Source organism: Lygodium microphyllum, chromosome 26, assembly GCF_053477565.2.
Source record: "Lygodium microphyllum isolate KBCC chromosome 26, Lygodium_microphyllum_v1.1.10, whole genome shotgun sequence".
NCBI lineage: Eukaryota > Viridiplantae > Streptophyta > Polypodiopsida > Schizaeales > Lygodiaceae > Lygodium > Lygodium microphyllum.
This window is the reverse complement of record NC_141160.1, coordinates 126948273-126971929: the sequence shown is the minus strand read 5'-3', so window position 1 is coordinate 126971929 and position 23657 is coordinate 126948273.

Here is a 23657-nt window from a genome sequence, read left to right as displayed (position 1 = left end):
TTGAGTGCTCTCGACAGATCTCAGAGCTCTGTCTACCTGCAGAGACCAGTACAAGGAAGTGGGTAAGCCGTGTTCAGAATTGACAATGGATCAAGTATGAGAGAGTGCTAAATGGTGAGTCAGTGCCTGTAAAGGTTGACAAGGAGCTATTTGCACAGGTTTTGATAGAGGTGATAATTTGTGTGAGATCTGAGACAGCATCTTTAAGGATCATGTACATGGCATGGTGCTTGGCTCTGAAATATTGAGAGACTTCAGCGGCTCGATTGTTCAGGTTATTAAAGGTTTTAGTAAGGAGTCTCTTGTTTTACAACGGGCTATATCAGCAATCTCTTTGACCGACTCTCTAGATCTATGATTAGATACTATACAGACTAAGCAAGACAACTTCAGTAAGCATCTTTGTTTTCCACAAAGCTTGATTCAAGTCATCTATATTTCCTCCCATTGCAGACATTTGCACAAAAAGCCAAGACGCCAAATGTAAAAGAGAAAGTGTAACTTGAGTGTGCAACCCAGGAGGAATAGATTTTTAATCTTGCTGATGTTGTATGAACTCTGTTTTGAGCTCTTTTGAAGTGGAAGAATTTGAGTTACTTTTTCAGAATGTTCAGAATGTTGCTATTGCACAGTTAACCTTTGATGCAACCATTCTTGACTGGTTACTAGGCTTGCTGAAATATAAAGACTTTTTTTTATGGAGAAGACACAAAAGGCTCTCGGTCTGCAGAATTAACATTATGGTATAACATTAACGTCAGAGAAGTTGTTGTCATCAATCCTAGAAATACAATAAGAAAATCAGACAGTGTGTTCACAGGTCAATGGAGTCATAACAGGACTGCAGTATGTAATTCTTTTACAGCGATCAAAAGCTTGCTTTAAGCTTTGGCTGTTGAACTGTTTCATGCAATACAAGGTTCAATTGTACAGCTTAATCTGGGAACTTTAGAAAGTGGAGAACGTGTTGTGGAAGTTGCCACTGCAAGCTAATTTGGCTTTCTATTCGTCTTCAGTCATTAATAGAATTAAAAACAGAGACTTGACATCATTTTCTCATCTTGCTTATTCGCTTAAATTGAACTTCTATCTTGGAATTTCTCAAGGACCTCTGTGGTTGCGACTTTGCTTTCGAAACCCTTCCACATCTTTGGTGAGCCCAATGTGAAAGCGTCGCAGAAATTTCAGGATGGGAGATACTTCAGCCTCTATTTCAGCTTCTTCTACAACTCCAGCTGCGTCTACTTCAGCTCCATCAATGACTGCTGCGTCAAGTACTTCAACAGAGGATCTAAAGCAGATTTTACAGAATATGTCCATGTATATGCAGCTCCAAAATCAGCAAACACAATTGTATATGCAGCAACAACAACAATTGCATCAACAGTAGTTGTCTCAGCAAAGGCAACTCTATTCGGAGCAGGAGAATGCAAATAGCGCGACTAAGGCTATTGAAGCAGTTGAGAATGAGAAGAAGCTATTTGACGGGCGTAATGTTTCAGCATATTTGAAGACATATGAAATCAAGATGGGGTTTTTTGGAGTTCCTGCTGGACTTATGAGTAAGTACTTCCTTCGTCTTGTCACACCTGCTTTGAGGACAAAAGTGACTGATCTTTTTATTCAAAATACACATTGGCAAGATTTTAAGAAGGCCTTGAAAGAAGAATACTTCCTTGAGGACTTTGGTATGGCTACTCGGCGGTCATTCCGAGAGTGGGTCTACATGCCAAACAAAGGTCTCGCTGCTTTGGAGTTGATTCGAGAATTCGAAGAGAGGTATAGTCAGCTTGATGCCATTGAACAAAGAGCATTGGATGTTCAAAAAGTTGAGCTTTTCTTGCAAGCTGCAGATCCTGCTCTTCAAGAAGAATTGGGTGAGCTTCTTGAAGATCGCACAAAGCCTATGGGTCCTAAAACTGATTGGCAGGATGCTCAGGATGCAGTCTCGACTTTGACCAAGAGGAGGATATGGAAGACTCGCCTACAGAATGGTTCCATGACACCTACACCATCATCAGCTCCTATGCCTACTTCTATCCCTGTTATTTCTTCTCCTCCTCAGCCAATTTCTTGGCCTATGCCAGTGCCTACTGTTTCCACTCCACCTATTCCTCCTGTTCCACGACCGATGCCTACACCTTCTGCTCCAAAACCATCCGCTCCATCGGTACCTACTTCTCTTGATGACATAATCAAAGGCATCACAGATTTGACACTGGAGTCAGTCAAAGCGGAATTGGTGGGAAAGTTGAAGGAGCAGTTTGCTTCGACTGCACCTACTGCTTCTTCTAGCGCTCCTACTGCACCTAGGAGTGCTCCTAGTGCATCTAGGAGAGATCGGAGATGTATTTGGTGTGATAGTACAGAGCATCAACATTGCAGGGATTGTGACTCTTTCCAGGATGCAAGGAGGCAGAATTTGGTATATTGGGGGCAAGATGGTAAGATTTGGTTGACTGAGACAGGAGCTCCACTTACTACCAACTTTGGTAAAGGTGGAATGAAGACGTTAGTGGAGGACATGGCTGCGCGTACTTCTTATGTGACAGCTAGAGGTGATGCTTCTGCATATGGAGTTCAGATTGAGAAGGGATCAGAGACTCAGTCAGCGCTATGGACTTATGCTATGGAGACTGCAAACAAGGCAAAAATTCAGCAAACTATTTTGACTAGTGCAGGCTCTAGCATCAGATCAGAGACAGGTTGGGACTCGCTTGTTGACAGGTATTCTATTTATGCTTATTTGGCTAAGTCTCATGGTGCAGATGTACTTGTTGAGGAGAAGCGTAAGAGGGATGAAGAAAATCCAAGTGCAGCTAAGAAGACTAGAGGGGGTGAGTTTGTTACTCCACCTACTGCAGGACCGTCTTCAAGACCAGGGCCAGATCGACAGATGGAGGATGCTCAAAAGAGAGAAAAGAGGCAAGAGCCTAGAGAGAGAAAGCAGCCAGGATTCAGATTGATGTCGGATATTGAGACATCTACAGACATGAAGAAAATCTTTAATGATAAGATACTTGGCAGCGAGGTGACTTTCACTATTTCTAAGATTTTGGGCATCTCAAAAAGAGAGTTTCAGGATTAGTTTCAGGAGGTCCTGAAGAGGAAAAGACATGCATTGGCTACCACTGTTACACAGGGAGTTTTGATTGGGGAGTTGGATGAGGATGAGGATGAGGTTATGGTTGATAATGCTTCTGTTTTTCCGCAGGTAGAGAAGAGGGTTCAGCCTATGCATTATGCTGAAATTGATGAGCATGTCATGATACCGCGTAGTCACTTTTCGCGGAGCCATTGGGCTAGGGCAACTACAGAGACGATGGTAAAGATTGGAGAGAAACAGGTGCCTTATGTTGCATTGGTTGATCATGGTTAAGAGATTAATCTCATAGTTTGTGGAGTTTATGAGAGTAACAGATGACCTATGGATGTAGAGCATGGGTGGCGTATGAGAGCTGCCAATAACACTGCAGGTGATTTATATGCTGTTTGTCCTAGTGTCAGGGTTTCTATTGGTGATGTAGAGGAGGATTTCATTTCTTTGTGCAGGATTCATGCTCTTATCCCATAATTCTTGGTCAGCCATTCATTACAGAGATGCGCATGGAAACAAAGGTCATGGATGATGGATCTGCTTATGCACGGATTCGCAGTAAAGATGGTATGAGAGCAATTCAGTTTATGACTGTATGTGTGAACCATGTTAGAAACAGAGATACTCTTAGAGATGCACCTTTACCCACTGTGAGGGATTCGGGTTTTCATTAGGTACCGCCGTTTCGCGAGACGACGGTGGTACAGAGGAGAGGAGATTGGAGTTATCGCCTCCTGGCAGTAGTATTTTCTCCTCCGGTTTTGTTGGGATTTCAGCAAACAGTTCGATGAGTTATCAGAAGACTTCTAGGTTGCCTAGAGCTGCCAGGCAGTATATATGGAGGAAGGAGAAAATTTTGAAAAATGCAGGAATTTTGGAGGATGATGAGCACATAGATGGGATGTATGACAGTGTGATTTGTGCAGATACGATGACAGAGATGGGAGATATGCTGAAAACTGATATGCTGAATTGTCACAGTAATGTATTAGTGCAGTCCCTGGACATGTTTCATGAAATTGCAGATTTTATGTCACAAATTGAGTCAGAGGCTGAGGTAACTCAGCAAAGAGTGTTGAGTGCTGAAGAAATTCAGCAAACAGAGTTTCCAGCTGGTTATGATCAGATTTCAGAGAGACAGAGAGCTGAAAATTTTCAGCCAACAGAGTTTACTGCTGAAATATTTCAGCATTTAGAGTTTGGGGCTGTTCCTATGTAGTCCGTAGAGCAGAGGGCTGAGGATATTCAGCCATTGGAGTGCAGAATTGTTGATTTACAGCAAGATTTGTGTAATGCAGAAGAGCATAATGAAGCCAGGGTTGACACGAAATACAAAATTGTGGATAAGAAGGTGAAGCCGGTTGCTGTACCGCTTCCACCTGACAGTGATCAGCAAATAGAGAGGGCTGCTAAACAGTAAATTTTGAGGAATCTAGAGCATATTGGTCATAAATTTTCAGCAGAGACTCTTGCTGAATTGAAAATTGGAAATGGTGATTTCTTGTTACCCATAGAGAAGCAATGTTTTCAGGAGATGCTTGAGCGTCATGGAAGGGGATTTGCTTTTTTCCCACATGAGATTGGATGTGTGAATCCTGATATTGTTGCTCCTATGGTCATTTTTACTATTCCTCATATTCCATGGAATCTCCGACCTATTCCAGTGCCTAAAGCACACTTGCCAAAGCTGATTGATTTATTAAATGAGAAAATCAGGATGGGAATCCTTGAGCCTTCATCTGCACCATATTCAAACAGGTGGTTTACAGTTCCAAAGAAGAATGGTACTCTCCGATTTATTCAGGACATGCAGCCAGTGAACAGAGTTACTATCAGGAATGTTGGTATAGGTCCAGTTGTGGATGAGTTTGCAGAGGGATTTGCTGGACGTGCCATCTATTCTTTGGGTGATTTGTATTCAGGATATGATCAGTTTCAACTGGCTTTGGAAAGCAGGGACATAACCACCATGAGAACTCCTATTGGGCTTGTCAGGATGTGTACCTTGCCTCAAGGTGCCACTAATTCTGTTGCGCATATGATGAATGCCATGCATAAGGTCCTTCGTGATTACATACCTCAGCTTACTATGCCTTTCTTGGATGATGTACCCATTAAGGGGTGTGTAGAAGAAGAGAAGAATGAGAGTCTAAATGAGCAGGGATGCAGATATTTTGTGGCTGATCATATTTTAGCATGTGAGAAGATTTTGGCCAGGTTAGAAGAAGTGAACTTGACACTTTCAGGGCAAAAATCTATTTTTGGAGTGAATGAGGTTGTCATTGTTGGGCATATGTGTGGATATTATGGCAGAAAACCCTCACCTGATAAGGTGAATGCTATAGGCAAGATTGCGGAGTATTGTTCTACCACTTCAGAGGTATGGAGATTCATTGGAGCTTGTGTGTTTTATATGATTTGGATACCTCATTTTGCACACATAGCAGATTGTTTGTATCAGCTGCTTCGAAAGGGGTAGAAATTCTATTGGGATGAGAGCCACACTAGAGCCATGCGAAAACTGAAGAAGTTATTGCAGAATGCTCCTACTCTCAGGAAAGCGGATTATAATTGTGGAAGGCCTATTGTATTGACAGTTGACACTAGTCCAATTGGCATAGGTTGGGCTGTGGGTCAAGATGATGCAGATGGAAATAGGTATGCTATTCGGTTTGGGGCGAAAGTCCTAAACAAGAGATAGAGGAGATATCCGCAAATCAAGAGGGAGTTATTGGGGATTGTCACGGCTCTCAAATGTGACAAGGAGTACTTTATTGGAGCTTCAGTTGTGGTAGAGACAGATTGCTTGCCATTGATTGGTATGATTACGAGTTGCTCTACTCCGGATATAGCCATGTTGAGATGGATTGCATACATCAAGTCATTAAATCCGGAATTTAAACACATAGCAGGGAAGGATAATCCAGTGGCAGATATGTTGTCTAGAGCCAGATATGATGATGAGGAGACTCTACTTGCAGAAGAGGATGATGCAGAAATTTCAGCCACTATGGTTGATCATGTTTGTCATGTCTATGATATTGTGGCTTTCATAGAAGAACTCTATGTTGGAGATTGGTTGCAGATTGGCAGGTACCTTAGTACACTAAGCAAAAGAGATGAATGGACTGATGAAGAGTTCAAGAAGATCAGAAGGAAAGCCTATGGTTATTTTCTCAAGGACGGATTTCTTTGGAAGCATCCGAAGAAAAGAGGTGGATTACCTTTGCGGGTTGTCTGCAATAGAGAGACACAGTTACAAGTGATGAGGGAGTTTCATGAGAGTCCTTGGGCTGGTCATAGAGGAGTGTGGGCTACTTATGAGAAAATTAAGGAGAAATATTGGTGGAAAGGCATGTACAGAGATGTTTCTCACTTTGTTGAGACTTGCAGAGATTGTCAGATGTATTCGGTAGTGCGTCATCGAGATGAGCTTCATCTGACCTATCCGCTCTGCATTAACTATAAGTGGGTAGTTGACTTGGTTACCATGCCTATGGGTCTATGGCAGATGAGATACATTGTTTTGGCTAGAGAGGATCTTACCAATCATGTTGAGGGCAGATCTTTGAGAACGAAGACCACTAGTGCAGTGTGTAAGTTCTTATTGGAGGAAATTTTCTGTAGATATGGTTGTGTTGGTAAGATCACTGCGGATCGTGGTGAATTGGATGCAGATGAAGCTAGGGAGTTTTTCTCTCAGCTAGGAATCAAGTTGGCTCTAACTATAGCATATAATCCAGAGGGAAATGGGAAGAGTGAAAGAGGGCATCCGCCGATAGTGAAAGCATTAGCCAAAGCATGCAGAGGACGGATTGGAGAATGGCCGAGACTTCTACCATTTGCTTTGTGGGCTGATCGTATGACTCATAGTGTTACCACGGGATATATGCCTGCAGAGTTGATGTATGGTCAGAAACCTGTTATGCCGACTGAGACTTGTGCTTTGACTTGGTCAGTTTTACCTTGGCAGGAGGATTTGTCGAGAGAAGAGCTCTTAGCTCTTCAGATTCGACAGTTGGAGAGGAGACCTGAGGATATTCAGCTAGCTATTGACAGGTTGAAGGTTGCTAGACTAAGAAATAAGGACAGGTTTGACAGCAGGCATCGCTTGTGGCCTAGAGCAATAGAAGAGGGAGATTGGGTATTAGTCTTTGATAGCAGCCTTGAAAATCAACATATTGCACTTCAGAAGATGGTGAAAAGATGGTTTGGGCCGTACATAGTCAGACATGTCTTTGATAATGCAACATATGAGCTGACAGAATTGGATGGGACAGTGCTTAGAGTGCCTATTGCTAGAAAAAGAATCAAGATTTTCAAGAAAAGAGATGATGAGGATTATGCATTGGAAGAATTTTCAAGAGAAGAGCAACGAGAAGAAACTCCAATGGAAGACACAGATGATATGACAGATAATCTTGTTGATCTACCGGAAATGCATAATGAAGAGATTGATCTGTTTGTGGATCTTGATGATAATGATCATGGGTAGTTGGCCCATCCGGAGGATGCGCATGATTAGAGGGGGTGGATGTCGTATTTCTGCGCATTCGAGGTGTGTAAACCACCCAAAAGTCGTGTGTGTGATTTGATACTTTGTACATACTTAGTTGTTATGTTTGCTCTTTCATTCTATGTCGAAGACGGAGAAGAATAAGGAATTTTGGTAGACTAGTAACTTGAGATGCAATCTCATGGACCCCTTTGATTGTGACCAAGGGTTCGTTTGAAAGCTGTGGCAGCATAGGAGCATTCCCAATGGGCAAAGAGATACATGCTGAGATCATCCTAAGGGGCCTAGAAAGAGACTCTATTGTTGGTGACAAGCTCGTGGACATGTATGGGAAATGTGGCTTTATCAAGGAAGGACGAGAAGTATTTGAGAAATTGACTGTCCATGATGTTATATCGTGGACAATAATGCTAGATGCCTATGTTCATAATCGTGAAGGTGATATGGCTATGCGATGCTATGAGGAGATGCAACATCAAGGGGTGCATGCCAATTCTATTACATATGTTATCTACTTGAAAGCTTGTGCAACCATAGGAACAGGATAAGTCGACAGAAAGTTGATTTAGGTCTTCATTAAAGGAAACGACAAAGATATGGTTGTGCCAAAGAGGCCCACAAAAGGAACAAATTTAGATGGCTATTTTCAAGAGCCGCTTTTCTGGAAAAAGGGGAGAGCTTTTTGAATCAAAAAGGGGGGGGAAAAGCATGGAGGAGAAGCTTTTTGGAAGGATGAATCAAGAAGTTTTTGGGATTACTGTGGAAGGGAGCAATCAAGCGCATATTATCAAGTGTCATTACTTTTGCCTATCAATTTTGGTCTGGATGAGCCACCATTGATAGTGGCAAGCAAACAGACTGATTGTTGATTTTCGAAAGGAAAGCGAGGAGGAATTCTGCAACTTTAGAAAGGAGGGGAATCGCAATCAGGGGCGGCTCTCTGCAATTTCGAAGGAGATTTACGGAAGAAGGAAGGAATAAGGAAAAAGCAATGCTAATCGGGAGAGGGGAAGTCTGTCGACTGGTGAAGAGGCTTCATCAATGATAAACATTTCTGAGTCCTTCACTCTGCTTTCCAAGATATACTGGGGCTCGATGTTTCTGAATTTGCTCCTTATGTATTTCAAATTCTAGCCCAGCTCAATGAAGCTCACAATCCACCACTTCCTACAACTTAAAATCAAATAACGAAAAAGATTCTCTGTTCCTATCTCCTGCGGCCATGAATTAAGAGAGAGTGGGGGCACCAAAATTCTCGTGGAGGTCTCAAGAACATAATTTTCCACCGAAGCGATTGAAGTGACCGAAGGAATCAGGGCAACGGAAGTCCTTGAGCTAAGTCTTTATTTTTGTTGTCATCGAAGGCAGAACCATGGTGCAGGACACGGGCCTCCTCGCGTACATAGGCAGCCGCTCTATTGACCATGCCCATAATTCTGACCCGGTCGTTCACCTGCCAAGAGAGAAGGAGAGAGCGATGAAAAAAAGAGGCCAGATTCTAGCAAGAGAGGGGATGCATCAATAAAATCTCTTTCCTCGTTGGTAGGGGCACAGAGGAGAAAGAAAAAAACAGGACAGAAGAAGGAGGAAGGCATTTTTGATGGTTTAGTAATGCTAGCTGATGAAAAGGATACACAATTCAATTAGCTTTCTTGAGTGCTCTCGACAGATCTCAGAGCTCTATCTACCTGCAGAGACCAGTACAAGGAACTGGGTAAGCCGTGTTCAGAGTTGACAATGGATCAAGTATGAGGGAGTGCTAAATGGTGAGTCAGTGCTTGTAAAGGTTGCCAAGGAGCTATTTGCACAGGTTTTGATAGAGGAGATAATTTGTGTGAGATCTGAGACAGCATCTTCAAGGATCATGTACATGGCATGGTGCCTGGCTCTGAAATATTGAGAGACTTCAGCGACTCGATTGTTCAGGTTATTAAAGGTTTTAGAAAGGAGTCTCTTGTTTTACAACGGGCTATATCAGCAATCTCTTTGACCGACTCTCTAGATCTATGATTAGATACTATACAAACTAAGCAGGACAACTTCAGTAAGCATCTTTGTTTTCCACAAAGCTTGATTCAAGTCATCTGTATTTCCTCCCATTGCAGACATTTGCACAAAAATCCAAGACGCCAAATGTAAAAGAGAAAGTGTAACTTGAGTGTGCAACCCAGGAGGAATAGATTTTTGATCTTGCTGATGTTGTATGAACTCTGTTTTCAGCTCTTTTGAAGTGGAAGAATTTGAGTTACTTTTTCAGAATGTTCAGAATGTTGCTATTGCACAGTTAACCTTTGATGCAACCATTCTTGACTGGTTACTAGGCTTGCTGAAAGATAAAGACTTTTTTTTATGGAGAAGACACAAAAGGCTCTCGGTCTGCAGAATTAACATTATGGTATAACATTAACGTCAGAGAAGTTGTTGTCATCAATCCTGGAAATACAATAAGAAAATCAGATAGTGTGTTCACAGGTCAATGGAGTCATAACAGGACTGCAATATGTAATTCTTTTACAGCGATCAAAAGCTTGCTTTAAGCTTTGGCTGTTGAACTGTTTCATGCAATACAAGGTTCAATTGTACAGCTTAATCTGGGAACTTTAGAAAGTGGAGAACGTGTTGTGGAAGTTGCCACTGCAAGCTAATTTGGCTTTCTATTCGTCTTCAGTCATTAACATAATTAAAAACAGAGACTTGACATCATTTTCTCATCTTGCTTATTCGCTTGAATTGAACTTCTATCTTTGAATTTCTCAAGGACCTCTGTGGTTGCGACTTTGCTTTCGAAACCCTTCGACAACGTTATTCTCCCCAAACTGAATGTAATGATTGGATTATCATCACACGAGACGTTGTATAAGGCTACGCCCATGTAAATATAAATAAGGACTTCTTTTATCAATATCTGGCTGTGCATCAGAGTTGTTAAAAAGTTAAGTAGCTTCATGATTTACGAGATAGCTGAACTAAAGATAAGCTAATGTCAATTATCATATAATAATGTTAAGAAAACTTTTATCCAGGCACAACCCCAGGTACAGGTTCCAAATTCGCCCCCTACATCAAGTACTGCTGTGACCCAGGAGAAGAAGTTCCTCCTCAAGCAGATCAAGCCACCCGAGTTTGACGGGAGAGGCAGATTCGTCCAGTCTGATGCTGAAATTTGGATTGAATCTATGGAGGATTACTTTGAAGCAGCTGGTACTGCACCTACCAATCAGGCCATGCTCACCAAGTTAAAACTCACCAGCGAAGCCAGACTTTGGTGGAAACAATGGTGTAGGGATCAAGGGACTTCAGAGGGGTCCGTTACCTGGGAGAAGTTAAAGAAAGCCGTGCAGGGGAGATATTTGCCACCTGCATATCGTACACAGAAAATGAATGAGTTCTAGGAGCTAAAATAGCTTGGACTCACTCTGGACGCATACTACTCTAAATTCGTCTCACTTTTAAAGTATGCGCCACAGATGGACATGACGCAGCAGGTGTCCAAATTTTGCGCGGGCTTAAATCCACCCGTAAATACCCGTCTCGAATCTATGCGTCCATCAGATCTGCAGGATGCACTCATTCGAGCGGCGCCTATAATTCAGGAAGTGCAAGCTAGACCAAGGGGTAACAAAACTTGGTCCTATAGTGACCCAAACAGAGGAGCATTCAGACCTCAAGTGAAGAGAGTTCAAGGTCACAATCAGGGACAAAGGAAGAAAGCAAGGACAAATAACGTCAACAACTTTGCTCCTACTCAAAGTAATGGCCAAAACCTCCGATGTTTCCACTGCAACGAACCCAGTCACTTCAAGAGGCAATGTCCCAAGCTCAGCGGGGGACATCATCAAACGCCTTTCCAAGGTGCAGGCTGCGGTCAAGGAGCTGCCACCCGTGGAAGAGGAAGAACTGCCTGCATTGCCAATAGGCAAAGATGCGAAGAAGAAGAAGAGGAAGATCCAACTATGGAAGTAGAATTTGAAAGAGCGATAGTCCATGCCGCTTTACACAAGAAAGGGCCGAATCACCAGTTCTTGGTGATTCAAACACCGTCGGACTATCAAGGTATAGGTTTCAAAACCTTGATTGATTGTGGCAGTACACATTCCTTTATCTCACCAGCATGTGCAAAAAGATTAGGAATAGCCACAGTAGAAGCACCTACCCTGCTTGTGGAATTGGCAAACGGTCGTGAGGTAACTTGTACTAGGCAAATTGCTAAGGTGGAATTCTTTCTGGGAGGAAAGAAGACTTTAGTCAAATTCAGAGTCATGAATTTAGGTATCCATGAGTGTCTACTCGGGATGGATTGGCTTAAGCCTAATGACGCCCACATTCATTATGAAAAGGGTCAAGTTTCCTTTCGAAACTCTGAAAGGGAATTTGTCACAACTCAAGGTGAGGCAGGAGTGCCAAGAATTCAATTAGCCAAAGTATCTCGAATCATAAAAGGAGTCAGAAAAGGATTACCCGTTTACCTGATCAAACTCAACAAGTTAGATCAAAAGCAAGAGTCTCATGAAGGACCTTCTTGGCTAAAGGAATACGCTGACGTATTCCCTAAGGAATTGATTGAACTTCCGCCTCCAAGAGAAGTAGATCATGAAATTAAGCTAGTGCCTGGAGCTGCACCAATTGCAAAGAGACCTTATACAATGTCCATACTTGAAGCAATTGAGCTGAAGGAACAACTCAAGCAACTGTTGGATCAAGGTTACATCCGGCCTAGCAACTCACCATGGGGAGCTCCAGTACTATTCCAGAAAAAGAAAGATGGGACACTTCGACTATGTATTGATTACCGAGGGTTGAATCAATCAACAGTTAAGAACAAGTATCCTATTCCTAGAATAGATGAGCTTCTTGATCGTCTTCAAGGTGCAAAGATCTTCTCCAAGATTGATCTCAGGTCAGGTTACTATCAAATAAGGATCAAGGAAGAAGATATTCCAAAAACAGCCTTCAATACAAGATATGGGCACTTTGAGTTCTTGGTTATGTCATTCGGGCTTACAAATGCACCTACCACCTTTAATAGATTAATGCAGGATATTTTTAGACCATATCTTGATAATTTCATGCTTGTCTTCTTCGATGACACTTTAGTCTATTCTAAACAGGAAGAAGATCATGAACCTCAACATCCTTGAGACAATGAGGTCCCATAAGCTGTATGCAAAAATGAAGAAGTGTGCATTCTTCAAGCGTCAGATTGAATATCTGGGATTCATAGTATCATCAGAAGGAATATCAGTAGACCCAGCCAAAGTCAGAGATGTGCTTGAATGGCCAGTACCAGTATCCGTCAAAGAAATACGTAGCTTTCTTGGCTTGACAGGATGGTATAGGATCTTTATCAAAAACTATGCTTTGATTGCAGCACCTCTTACAGACTTACTAAAGAAGCAGACTTCCATTACATGGTCAACTTCCGAACAAAATAGCTTCGACAAATTGAAGCAAAGTTTGGTATCAGCACCTATTCTAAAACCTCCTGACCTCAATAAGGAGTTCGAGGTAGTAACTGATGCTAGCACTTATGCAGGAGGGTCATCCAGTAGCATACTCTTCAAGGAAATTGAAGAGTCATGAAAAGAATTATGCCACGCATGATCTGGAATTACTAGCTGTCATCTATGCTCTAAAGCTTTGGAGACACTACCTGTTAGGTAACAAGTTTACTCTAGTAACCGATCATAAGAGTCTCAAATGGATTTTTACCCAGAACGAGCTCAACATGAGGCAACGTCGATGGATTGAAGTGTTGGAGGAATATGATTTTGAAATCAAGTACCGACCAGGGAAAGAGAATGTAGTTGCCGATGCACTCAGTCGCAAGGCATTCCTAAATTCCCTAATCTTGCATAATCCATCAACGGCCAGATCTCTGGCTACAAAGGTATCTATGCCAAACAACCCTATACTTGAACTAGCTAGAGAGGAAGCATACCATGATTTGGCCTACCAAACAATGATAAAGGAAATATCTACCAAGGAGCAGAATCAGAAGTTGCAAGCTAAGTATCAGGAATTTTCCATTGATAATGGACTTGTCTACTACAGAACAAGGCTGCGTATACCAGCAAGCCAGTCACTTAAGCAGAAGATATTATGGGAAGCTCATGATTCCCCTTTCGCCGGACATCCTGGCTATGCAAAAACTCTTAATGCAGTTAGGAAGAGCTACCATTGGGAGAGGCTTAAAGGTGACGTTCTCAGATATGTCACTCAATATTTGTCTTGCCAACATATCAAGGCCGAACATGTCATGATGCCAGGGAAACTGCAACCGCTTGACATTCCCCAAATGAAATGGGAATCCATCAGTATGGATTTTGTTGTGGGCCTACCCCAAGTCCAAGGAGGATACAATTCCATTATGGTTGTGGTTGACATGCTTACCAAGGTTGCACACCTGATTCCAGTAAAGACAAACTATAAAGCCTCCGACATTGCAAGATTGTTTATCAAGGACGTCTATACTGCATCTCAGACGTGGATATACACGCGCTCTAACCAGAGGATTGCCTTTAGGGACGCATTTGAGAACGCGTCTATCCTACATTTTAGATGCGGTTATACAGCGCCAACCAGCTCTGATAAAAAATAATTTTCATTGCCTAAACATTATTGTGCTTATTATGTTTCTTTATATTGATAACTAAAGCAAACTAAGAACAAAAACACAATGGGCATGGGGTGTAGATCTAGTTTTTTAATCAACAATATATTTTTGCAATGATGAATGTGATCAAATTTTCTTGATTCATGATCAAATTTTTAGAAGCTTTAGCCTTCCAATGTAGTGAATAAGGTAGCATTATACTTTTGATACCATATTAGAGAATTTGGGAATCTTCCAAGCTCCACTTTCAAATAAGGAGTAAAGATTTGACCAAGTGGCTAAATCTTAACCCCATATTTGAGAGTGGGACTTGGGGGGATTTCTTATATAGTATCTAGGAAAATTTTCACCTCCAAGTGGCTTAATTTAGGGAATGAACAATAATTTAGTATTGTTATTAATTTCCATGTTTAATGTTCAAAGGCCAATGAATGAGAAGCATTATCACTTAAGTTTTATGCTCAATGTCTAAAGAAAGCTAGATTATTAGCACTTTCAAGTGCCATTAGCATCCATTTATTTTTTCTATGGGATTTTCACACCTTTGTTTCACTTAAATGGACCTTAGTAAGTGCTTGCAAAATACACTTGAAGAAAATAAAAATGTGTGAGCATGAAAAGTCTTCTCTTACATAATGATTCTAGGCTCACTGAATGATTTTTCATAATTAATGTTGGATTGGATCAAGGATTATGGCTCTTTGAAAATGTTTATGTGTGGATGAAGGTAATATATGATTTTTTGTATGCAAACAAATGTGATATAATGGAAAATGAGAAGTCAAGGAATTATTGGACTACAAAACACAATAGAAAATGAGCCATATTGGAATTTTTTATTTCTAAAATTGTATGAATTTTTCTTTTTCCTGTGTTTTTTTGTAGATGTCGCATCCTGGTTTATCTAGCAATGACCCAGATTTGGATCGCATGAATGATACATTGGGCTTGTTCGATAGAGGGGTCAATGCATTTTTTGGAGGTTTTCGTAGTAGGGACGACTTCATGGGAGAGATGAACAGACACCTTGGCTGCTCTCCCATAGTAGACAAGGTGTTCAATATCATGTCTGGAATGCCTTTGACGTCTTTGCCCAACACTACTTCCCAAACTCCAATGTAGGTACTCCACGTGCAGCACCTGTACATGCATTGGCTGAAGCACAAGCATCAATTGACGCACGTGCATTTGCAGAAGCACATGCATCCAGTGAGGCAGAGGGTAGTCAACAGAGAGGGACAAGGGAGAGTCGAGGGGGAGGACGAGGCTTGTGTGGGGGTTGCCTAGGAGGTGGCGAGCGATCACCATCACTAGAAGATCACGTAGAGGAGCCAATATGCTAGTACTATAGAGTTACAAATACTGGTGGCATCTTCCATGATGAAGAAGGAAGGGATGTAATGGCGTACATGAGGAGTGTCGTGCATGCGATATATAAAGATTGTTTCGTTTACTTCAAAAATCAGAAAAGCGTCTTGTGGCAGGAGGTGTTGAGGGCAGTCCATAGGAGGTACCCAAATCCTGAGGGTCAGTGATTCTCGGATGATTGGGGACGCACAAAAGTGAGGGATTTGCTTCACAAGAAAAGATCCCACCTCATGACACGCGCCAATGACTCACTGCGGAGACAAGAGGAGGGGCGTGGAGCCTATAGCCAACCACCTATGTGCCACCACATAGAGTGGAAGAAAGCCAAGAAGAAAGCAGCAGAGAAAGTGAAGAGTTGCCAGCACGCAGAGGCACGACGCATCCAAATGGAAATCATGGGATCGTCGCATTACGGATCAGGCAGTAGAGAGTCGTGGGAGGCAGAGTTTGTAAGTATATTTTGATATCTAGTTTTTTAACATTTATATTTCTTCCAATTATTTATATAATTTGTTCTAATACATAGTGTCTCATAATTGTTTGTATATATCATAATTGTTTTGTAAACTACTATCGTTGGTAGGATAACTACTCTTAGAGAGGTAGGTTACCATCGAGGCCATAACCGCATAGCCACATGGCTTCACTTCTATGAGGAGGGTCTCATCACTGAGGACCAATACAACCGGGCTATGAGGATTCGACAGCCAGAGGAGGTATGTTTTTCTTACTTTCCTATTAAAAGTATAGCTAATTATAACTTTTTCTCCACCATGTGTACGTAAGCAAACTTGATCTTTTGTGTGTGTAGGCAAACCCCGATATGGAGCATAGCGAGAAGGGGGATAGCGATGCTAGTAGCCATGGTGGTGCTAGCAAAGATGTTTCTTCTTCAGATTCGTAGAAGAGCACCATACCTCCTCTATGGCCTTGTTTTCTTGTATATCTATTATCCATCTTTGAGCCTACTGCTTGCGGCCACGCTTTAGGTCACAAGCACTTAAACTCCCGATGTAAATGCTTTTTATTTATAATGAATACATGGACATTTGTTTTTAATTCTCGTGCTTTCAGATCCATTGTCTTTTTCCCAAATGCACAATTTGATGTATGAGAGGGGGAAAAAAAAACCAGGGAGGATGTGGTTGCACATGTTCTCTGATTTTTTTTTCAGTTCTGTTTTGCGCGTTTATCTGCGTATCTAAATTGCAGAAAACAAGCAATTACAAGCGCATCTAAAATGCAGAGTATACACACTTATACATGCGCTACATAATTTAAATTGAAAAAAAGAAATTAAATATCTTTTTTTTAAAAGAAAATTTTTTGTTTTGCATTCATGTCTATGGGCGCTTGTAAAAGCACGTCTATGGGTGTGTCTATATGTGCGTCTAATTTGCCATGTAGACTTACTGGTAGATGTATAAAATAAATTAAATAAATAGAAATTTTGGTTTTTTTATGTGCTTGTATTCACGCGTATGTATGCACGTCTGTTACGCGTCTATTTCTGCGTGTAAATTTCTTCATACATGCGATTATAGACGCGAGTTTCTAGACACGCAAATAGATGGGTGGGTAGAGGCACCCGTAAGATTTTCTCTATATTCAAAAATCACATCTAAAAGTGCATCTAAGAGGCCTTTTTGTTGTAGTGTATGTTCAAATTGTTTTGTAGTATCATATCGTTGGTAGGATACCTACTCCTAGAGAGGTAGGCTACCATCGAGGTCATAACTGGGTGTCCACTTGGCAGCATTTCTATGAGGAGGGACTCATCACGGAGGAGCAATATAATCGTGACATGAGGATTCCACAACCATAAGAGGTATGTTTTATTTTTTACATGAAAAGTATAGGTAAATCTAATTTATTGTTTGTAATGGTATTTATATACCTTAATCCTTTGACCCTGATGCAGTTGAGGATAGCGAAGGAGGGACTAGTAGTAGTGGTGGCGGCAGTAGCACTGGCATCGGCAGCGATGGTGGTAGCGACGATGATGCCTCTTCTGAGGAGATGTAGAGGAGCCGCATGCATGCATGCCTCCCCTTGGCTTGTAGTTTTCATTTTTTATATGTATTACTTTCAGCTAGTGTTTGCGACCATGACCATGCTTGAGGTCACAAGCACTAGAACTCATCATGTAAAAATGTTTCATCTATATACATGAAATTTTGTGTTCTACATACATTGTTTTGTTTTCAGTACAAAAATCTTCGAAATAATCTTTCTTTATTTTCCCTGAGCATACAATTTGATGTTGATGGGGGGAAAAAAAAACCTAGAGAGCATGTGGCTTGCAAAGCCACATGCTCTCTAGGTTTTTTTTTCATACCTCTGTTTTACACGTCTATCAGCGTGTCTAAATTGCAGGAAAAGTGTGTGTCTATTATCGTCAAAAAATTTGTAGAGTACACGCCTTTTTAGACACGCAGTTACACGCGTGTATAGACACAGAATATTAATATATCTACTTTTTTATAAATATGATTATATATTTACCGAGCACGTCAATATGCGCATCTATATTTGGTCCTTAACTCAAGGCACTCCTCTGTGTCACATCATGGTCTGACACTGGGCACTATCCAGCACAACATTTTGGAAATTCGTCGTCATTGCCGTGAAGTGCATTTGTGGTGGTCATATAGTCTGCACTGCATCTCTATTCTGTGATTGATCATGTGGTCATAGGGCTTTTGAAGCCCACTCTATAGGCTCACTCATAACTAAGTAACTCATTGAACAATCCATCCCACATGTTGTAGTTGAGGAAAAACCTATTGACCTGCCTGCTAACCGTAATCCACCATAGCTCCTTCAACTTTAAGCTCCAAAATCCCATCATTTTCTCCCTTCTCCAAGCCTACTAGCGTTCTTGTTACTCTGATTTGAGTTCCTACTTAGTTCCAAAAAAATTTGGGCAGAAAAGTACTAAGGAGGGAAATATTTATGAAGATTGGAAGGATCAAGCAAGAGCAACAAACTAGTTTCTCTTAATGTTGCACTGCCATTACTTGTGTCCAAAGTCAGCTCATTTCTAAGAATTTTAGTGTTGATTTTCTACTTTTCCAATCACTCTAGCATTAAGAATTCATTCTCAGTTTCCCAACAAATATTTGGGCATGAAATTACCAAGGGCAGAAAGATTTGTGAAGATTGGAAGGCTCAAGCAATAACAACAAACTAGTTCCTCTTAATACTGCACTGCCATTGCTTGTGTCCAAATTCAGCTCATTTCTAAGAAATTTAGTGCTAATTTGTTGATGTTCCAATCACTCTAGCATGGCAAAAGACTCTTTGACATGTCACTTCAAAGGAGTGAGATTTCACACCTATTATCAAACATGCATAAAGCTTAAGAAAGGCCTATGGGACGTCACTAATGGACAAGAGAAGAAGCCCTAGGATGCAAGTACTTAAGTTGCATGGAAAAATAGTGACGACAAGGCTTAAGCCATCATAAAGCTTCAGTTTGACGACAATTATATCCACCATGTGAATACATGTGACACATCCGAGGACACTTGGAAAAGATTGCATACTTTGTTTGGTGCATAGAGTCAAAATCTTCAAAGTATGGTTTATTAATTGAATTTTTTAGATTAGACATGAGATCTAACACATCTCTTACAATACAATTGAATTGCATGGAAAGTCTCTTAACCCATCTTGCAAAGATCAATAGTAAAATGGATTAAAGATGTATGCATTGGTCTTCTGCTAAAAAGCTTGCCTCCAGATTATGATAATGTCTCCACTACTTTAATCAACATGCCAAATCCTAAAAAGCTTGCCTCCAGATTATGATAATGTCTCCACTATTTTAATCAACATGCCAAATCCTAAACTTGTTGACATTCAAGTCTCTTTGTTAGAAGAAGAAAAAAATATACAAAATAAAGATGAGACAAGTACTTCTAAGGATGAACAAGTGTTGTATGTTAGTAACAAATATGAAGGAAAAAAGGACCAGCTAGTTTATGACTTCTGCAAAAGAACCGCACATATTGAAAAGTTTTTTCATGCTAGGATGAGATCTCAGAAGGCCTACCTTGCAACTGTGAAGAAAGAAGACGATGAAGGTGAAGTAGAATAAGAAGAAGACCATTAGGAGCAAAAGGACAAGCCTCACCAGTCCTTCTATTCATACTACTTTCATAGAAATTTTAAAACCTTGTATAACCTTTCCCTAATGTTCCTTTCATAGGCTCGTAAAACTCCTCATGTAGCCTATGCACCACATCCTCTATACACTAAGTGAGGCCTTGTAACAATCAATGGATGTTTGCCATGTTTGTAGTATGCCCACACTTAGCAAGGTTCTGCTAATGATAGCCTTTGTACACTTAGTGCTTTTTTACGGTTGTGATTGAGGAGGGGGGTTGAGAGTTTTGGAAATCACACCCATTTGTATGCCTCTTTGTATGGTGGAGTAGTGGGTGAGGGAAATGCAAGAAATCTAGGAGAAGAGATTGAATCCCATAAGCACGGTGGTGGAAATTACTACCTACCTAGAAGACTATAAAACACTATACTTTCCTTTCATTTTAATTGCAATGTCATAGTACTTTTGTCCTTTAAGTTAGCTATGATTGTCCACTTACACAAGATTGTGTTTATGAGTCCAAGCTTCAATTTCGGAACCTAATTCACTTTTGTAGCAGTCAATTGTCATATCAATGTCTTCATGAGTCTTATCTTTATCTTCCATCCTCCATACCATGCTCTAGATCTGTGCTTTAATAAACAATTTAATGGGGAGAACGTATCAGCCTATCTACAAGTATATACAGACAAGATGATTTTTAATAGGATTCCTTGGTATGTATAGAGCATCTATTTTTCTTGTTTTTCTATGCATGCATTGCAAGAATGATTGGTTGACTTGTATCTAAGAGATGGTGATTGAGTTCCCTTCAAGAAGGCTCTTAGAGACGAATCTTTCCTTGAAGACTAGGATTAGTCACATGGAAGATGTTTATAGATTGGGTGGAAAAACTTGACAAGGGTCTTGCTACTATAGCCTTGTTGTGTGAATTTTAAAGCCGATATCCTCTATTCGATGTGAATGACCATTAGTTGATGGAAAGTCAAAAAGTTGAGTTAATCTTAAAAGCTATTGACCTTCTATTGTAGGAGAAATTGACTAATCAATTAGAAGATGAAACTTGAGAAATTGGGTTGAAATCTGAGTAGGCATATATAATCAATATTGCAAATGTGATGGTGAAGTAAGAAAAGCTAAAAACGAGGTTGGGAATAGGGTCTATGCATGCAGTTTCTATGATTATTCCTAAAATTACAACAAAATAATATGTATCAATGGTGGTTGAACAATCCGTTAGGCTTGCTGGCCCACCCAAAAAGGAGATGTTATGGATGAATTGGTAAAAACCTTATATGACCTGCACTAAAATATGACATACCTTAACTTGAAGGTTGTAAAATTGGATGAGAAAGTGGAAGAGAAGGGGGGGTAGCAATTTAAAGGCCTACTAGAAAAGGGTTTAAGAGACTATGTATATGGTGTGATAGCTTGCAACATGAAAAGGGAGAGTGTATGGCTGATCGTGATACAAAAGCAAAGAGCTTGGTGTTTTGGAAAGATGGATGTAACATGTCCTCTTAGTGTCATCCAGGACACGTCTTAGCAGTCCATCGGAAAGGATGTCTAGAAAGCTCCGCCCAGCACTCCCATGGAATGTTACGGGATTTGCGATCTAGGTCTTCCCGCGTCTGCCACGTAGCGGAAGTATCCTGGCCGTTCCCACTTAGGATCGACCAGAATTAGGGTTTTCCTAATTGGTCATTAACTAACAGCAACTAGCGTCGGACCCGAGCGAACTACTTTACGCAGAAACGCTAGGTTCGAAGCGGATTCACACTGCACTTGGTTAAAGGAGAATGGGAAACGAGAGGGATGCAAAGCTCAACCTCTCTGCCATAATGCATAGTCCCATTCCGTTCCCCTAAAATAACGTAAATTGGGTAAGACATAACTCTAGGTCATCGCTTTCATCGTTCATTTTGATGATCATCCCGCTGTTCTTCGAGATTTTTGAGAAAAATTCCCGGCTAACCGAGGCCACCCAACCATAGGACGGACCCATGGCCCATCCTCCGCACTTTCCTCGGTTTGTTTTTAGTTATGTAATTATCTAATATATCGATTTGACATATAACAATCAGCTTCTTTAATTAAAACATTAAGCACTAGTTCCTTCACGTAATCTTATCACGTGACATAGAAAAACAATATCAAGCAAGTTCTTTATTAACATTTCATCATTTTATCTTTGAAATACAATGAGTTCCGCCCGGAGGCTTGTCCATAATCCGCCTGAAGGCTATCCAGTAATCCGCAGGGATCACTATTCCAAGCTTCCGCCCATAAACTAGTATGCAGGTCTCCAGATCCAATCCCGAGTCACGTTAGCCTCTTGTGCAAGACCCGGAAGGCGAGGGATTTACGGCCAGAGCCTCCCTGGCACCCAAGCGTCCTCCTGCTCCAAGTAGAGCTCAACGGAGAGACCTCTCACGGCGGGTTCGGTCCACATTCCCGGCGCGGTCAACAACCCCCTTGGTTAGGGTTAGGTAGGCAGTCGGGGGTAACTGAAACTGCCTCTCCCTTCAGGCCTTCAACCTAAAGTATAGGTATTCATTTAATTTGTACTTCATAATTCAAACAGTGCTCAAAAAAAATCTCTAGCAAGCACAGACATTTCCATTAAAATCGACCGTGTTGTTTGGCAAACTGTTAAAGGAATTATTCTTTCCCTTTTGAGTGTATCAGCACTCGTTCCCAAGGTGTCTTGTAACTTGGTGGGATCCTTTATAGTCCGGGTTAGGGCGTACCTTATTAACCCAACTTGGTCAACCCTAAAGTTCATTAGATACTTTAGTTTCTGGTTTATAACTTTCCTTATTTAGAAGGATATTCACGAATACGTACTTTTGCAAGATAACTTGCATAAGGATATGCCATCCTTGTTGAGGTTATTTACCCTTTCGTCTTGTGAACCAGTCACAAGACTACATGACTTCATACTTGCTACGCAAGTCCTGCATTGAAATAATCCGTTTAAGTTTCTTTAAGCTGACGTATGTCGAACCTAGGGTTTCTTTTTAAGAACCTCTGGGACAAACCCTAGTTCCTTATGTTTACGACTTTATTGACCCTACAATAAGGAAAGTAGTCAAGTGCTTAAGGTATAAACGTTTCTTTGGTCTTTAATCATTTCCAAGGCATATTTTTCTCTTCAGCATGGTATTTCTAAGTTTAGATTGGTTTGGTTATCTTTTGGAAGGTAATATTGATCGCCTTGTCAAGGTTTTGCTATCCTTGTGACAATTGACATTCCAGTCGATACAGTTCAATTTAATCTTCCTTTTTCCTTGCAGACGAACTCATGTCAAATAACAATCATTTCCTTTGCTAAGATGTGCAATTAGCAATGATAACTTCCTAATAATTTGAGCAACGAAAGAAACCTTTCATGAATTTAATCATTTACAATGATTCGTTGCAAAAAGGAATAGGACTAACGGTACAAGATACAATTTCTATACCCTCAAGATTTAACTGAAATATACTACAATAGTAAATAGATAATCTTGCTCGTAATTCGTTATAATGCATGATGCTATTCGAAGGAAACTATGTTCTATACATTATCATTTATAAGCTAAACTCCTTCATTATAAATAACTCGGACAATTATATCCTATCCCTAACAATTTCTCTTTGCATGATTGACTTAAAACCGATTTAAAGCCAAGAAAAAAAACATGGTTTTGGGGTGAGATATCCATATGGATACCGGGAGATGACCCTCTCGCAGCTACTCCTTGGACTTTCTTAGGCGGCATCGCAGTTTGAATGTGAAGGTAGCTTTTACTCTTTCTTCCGAATTTCCACCGACTCTCTTTCGAGGCAAGGTACCGTTTGAATGGTTGATCATGAGAAGGAATGATAGGACCTTTAGATTCTTAGATTCTTCAGAAAGGCAAATATTTACAAAGCCTAAGAAGGCCCTATAGGGTCTATACTTGGCAAA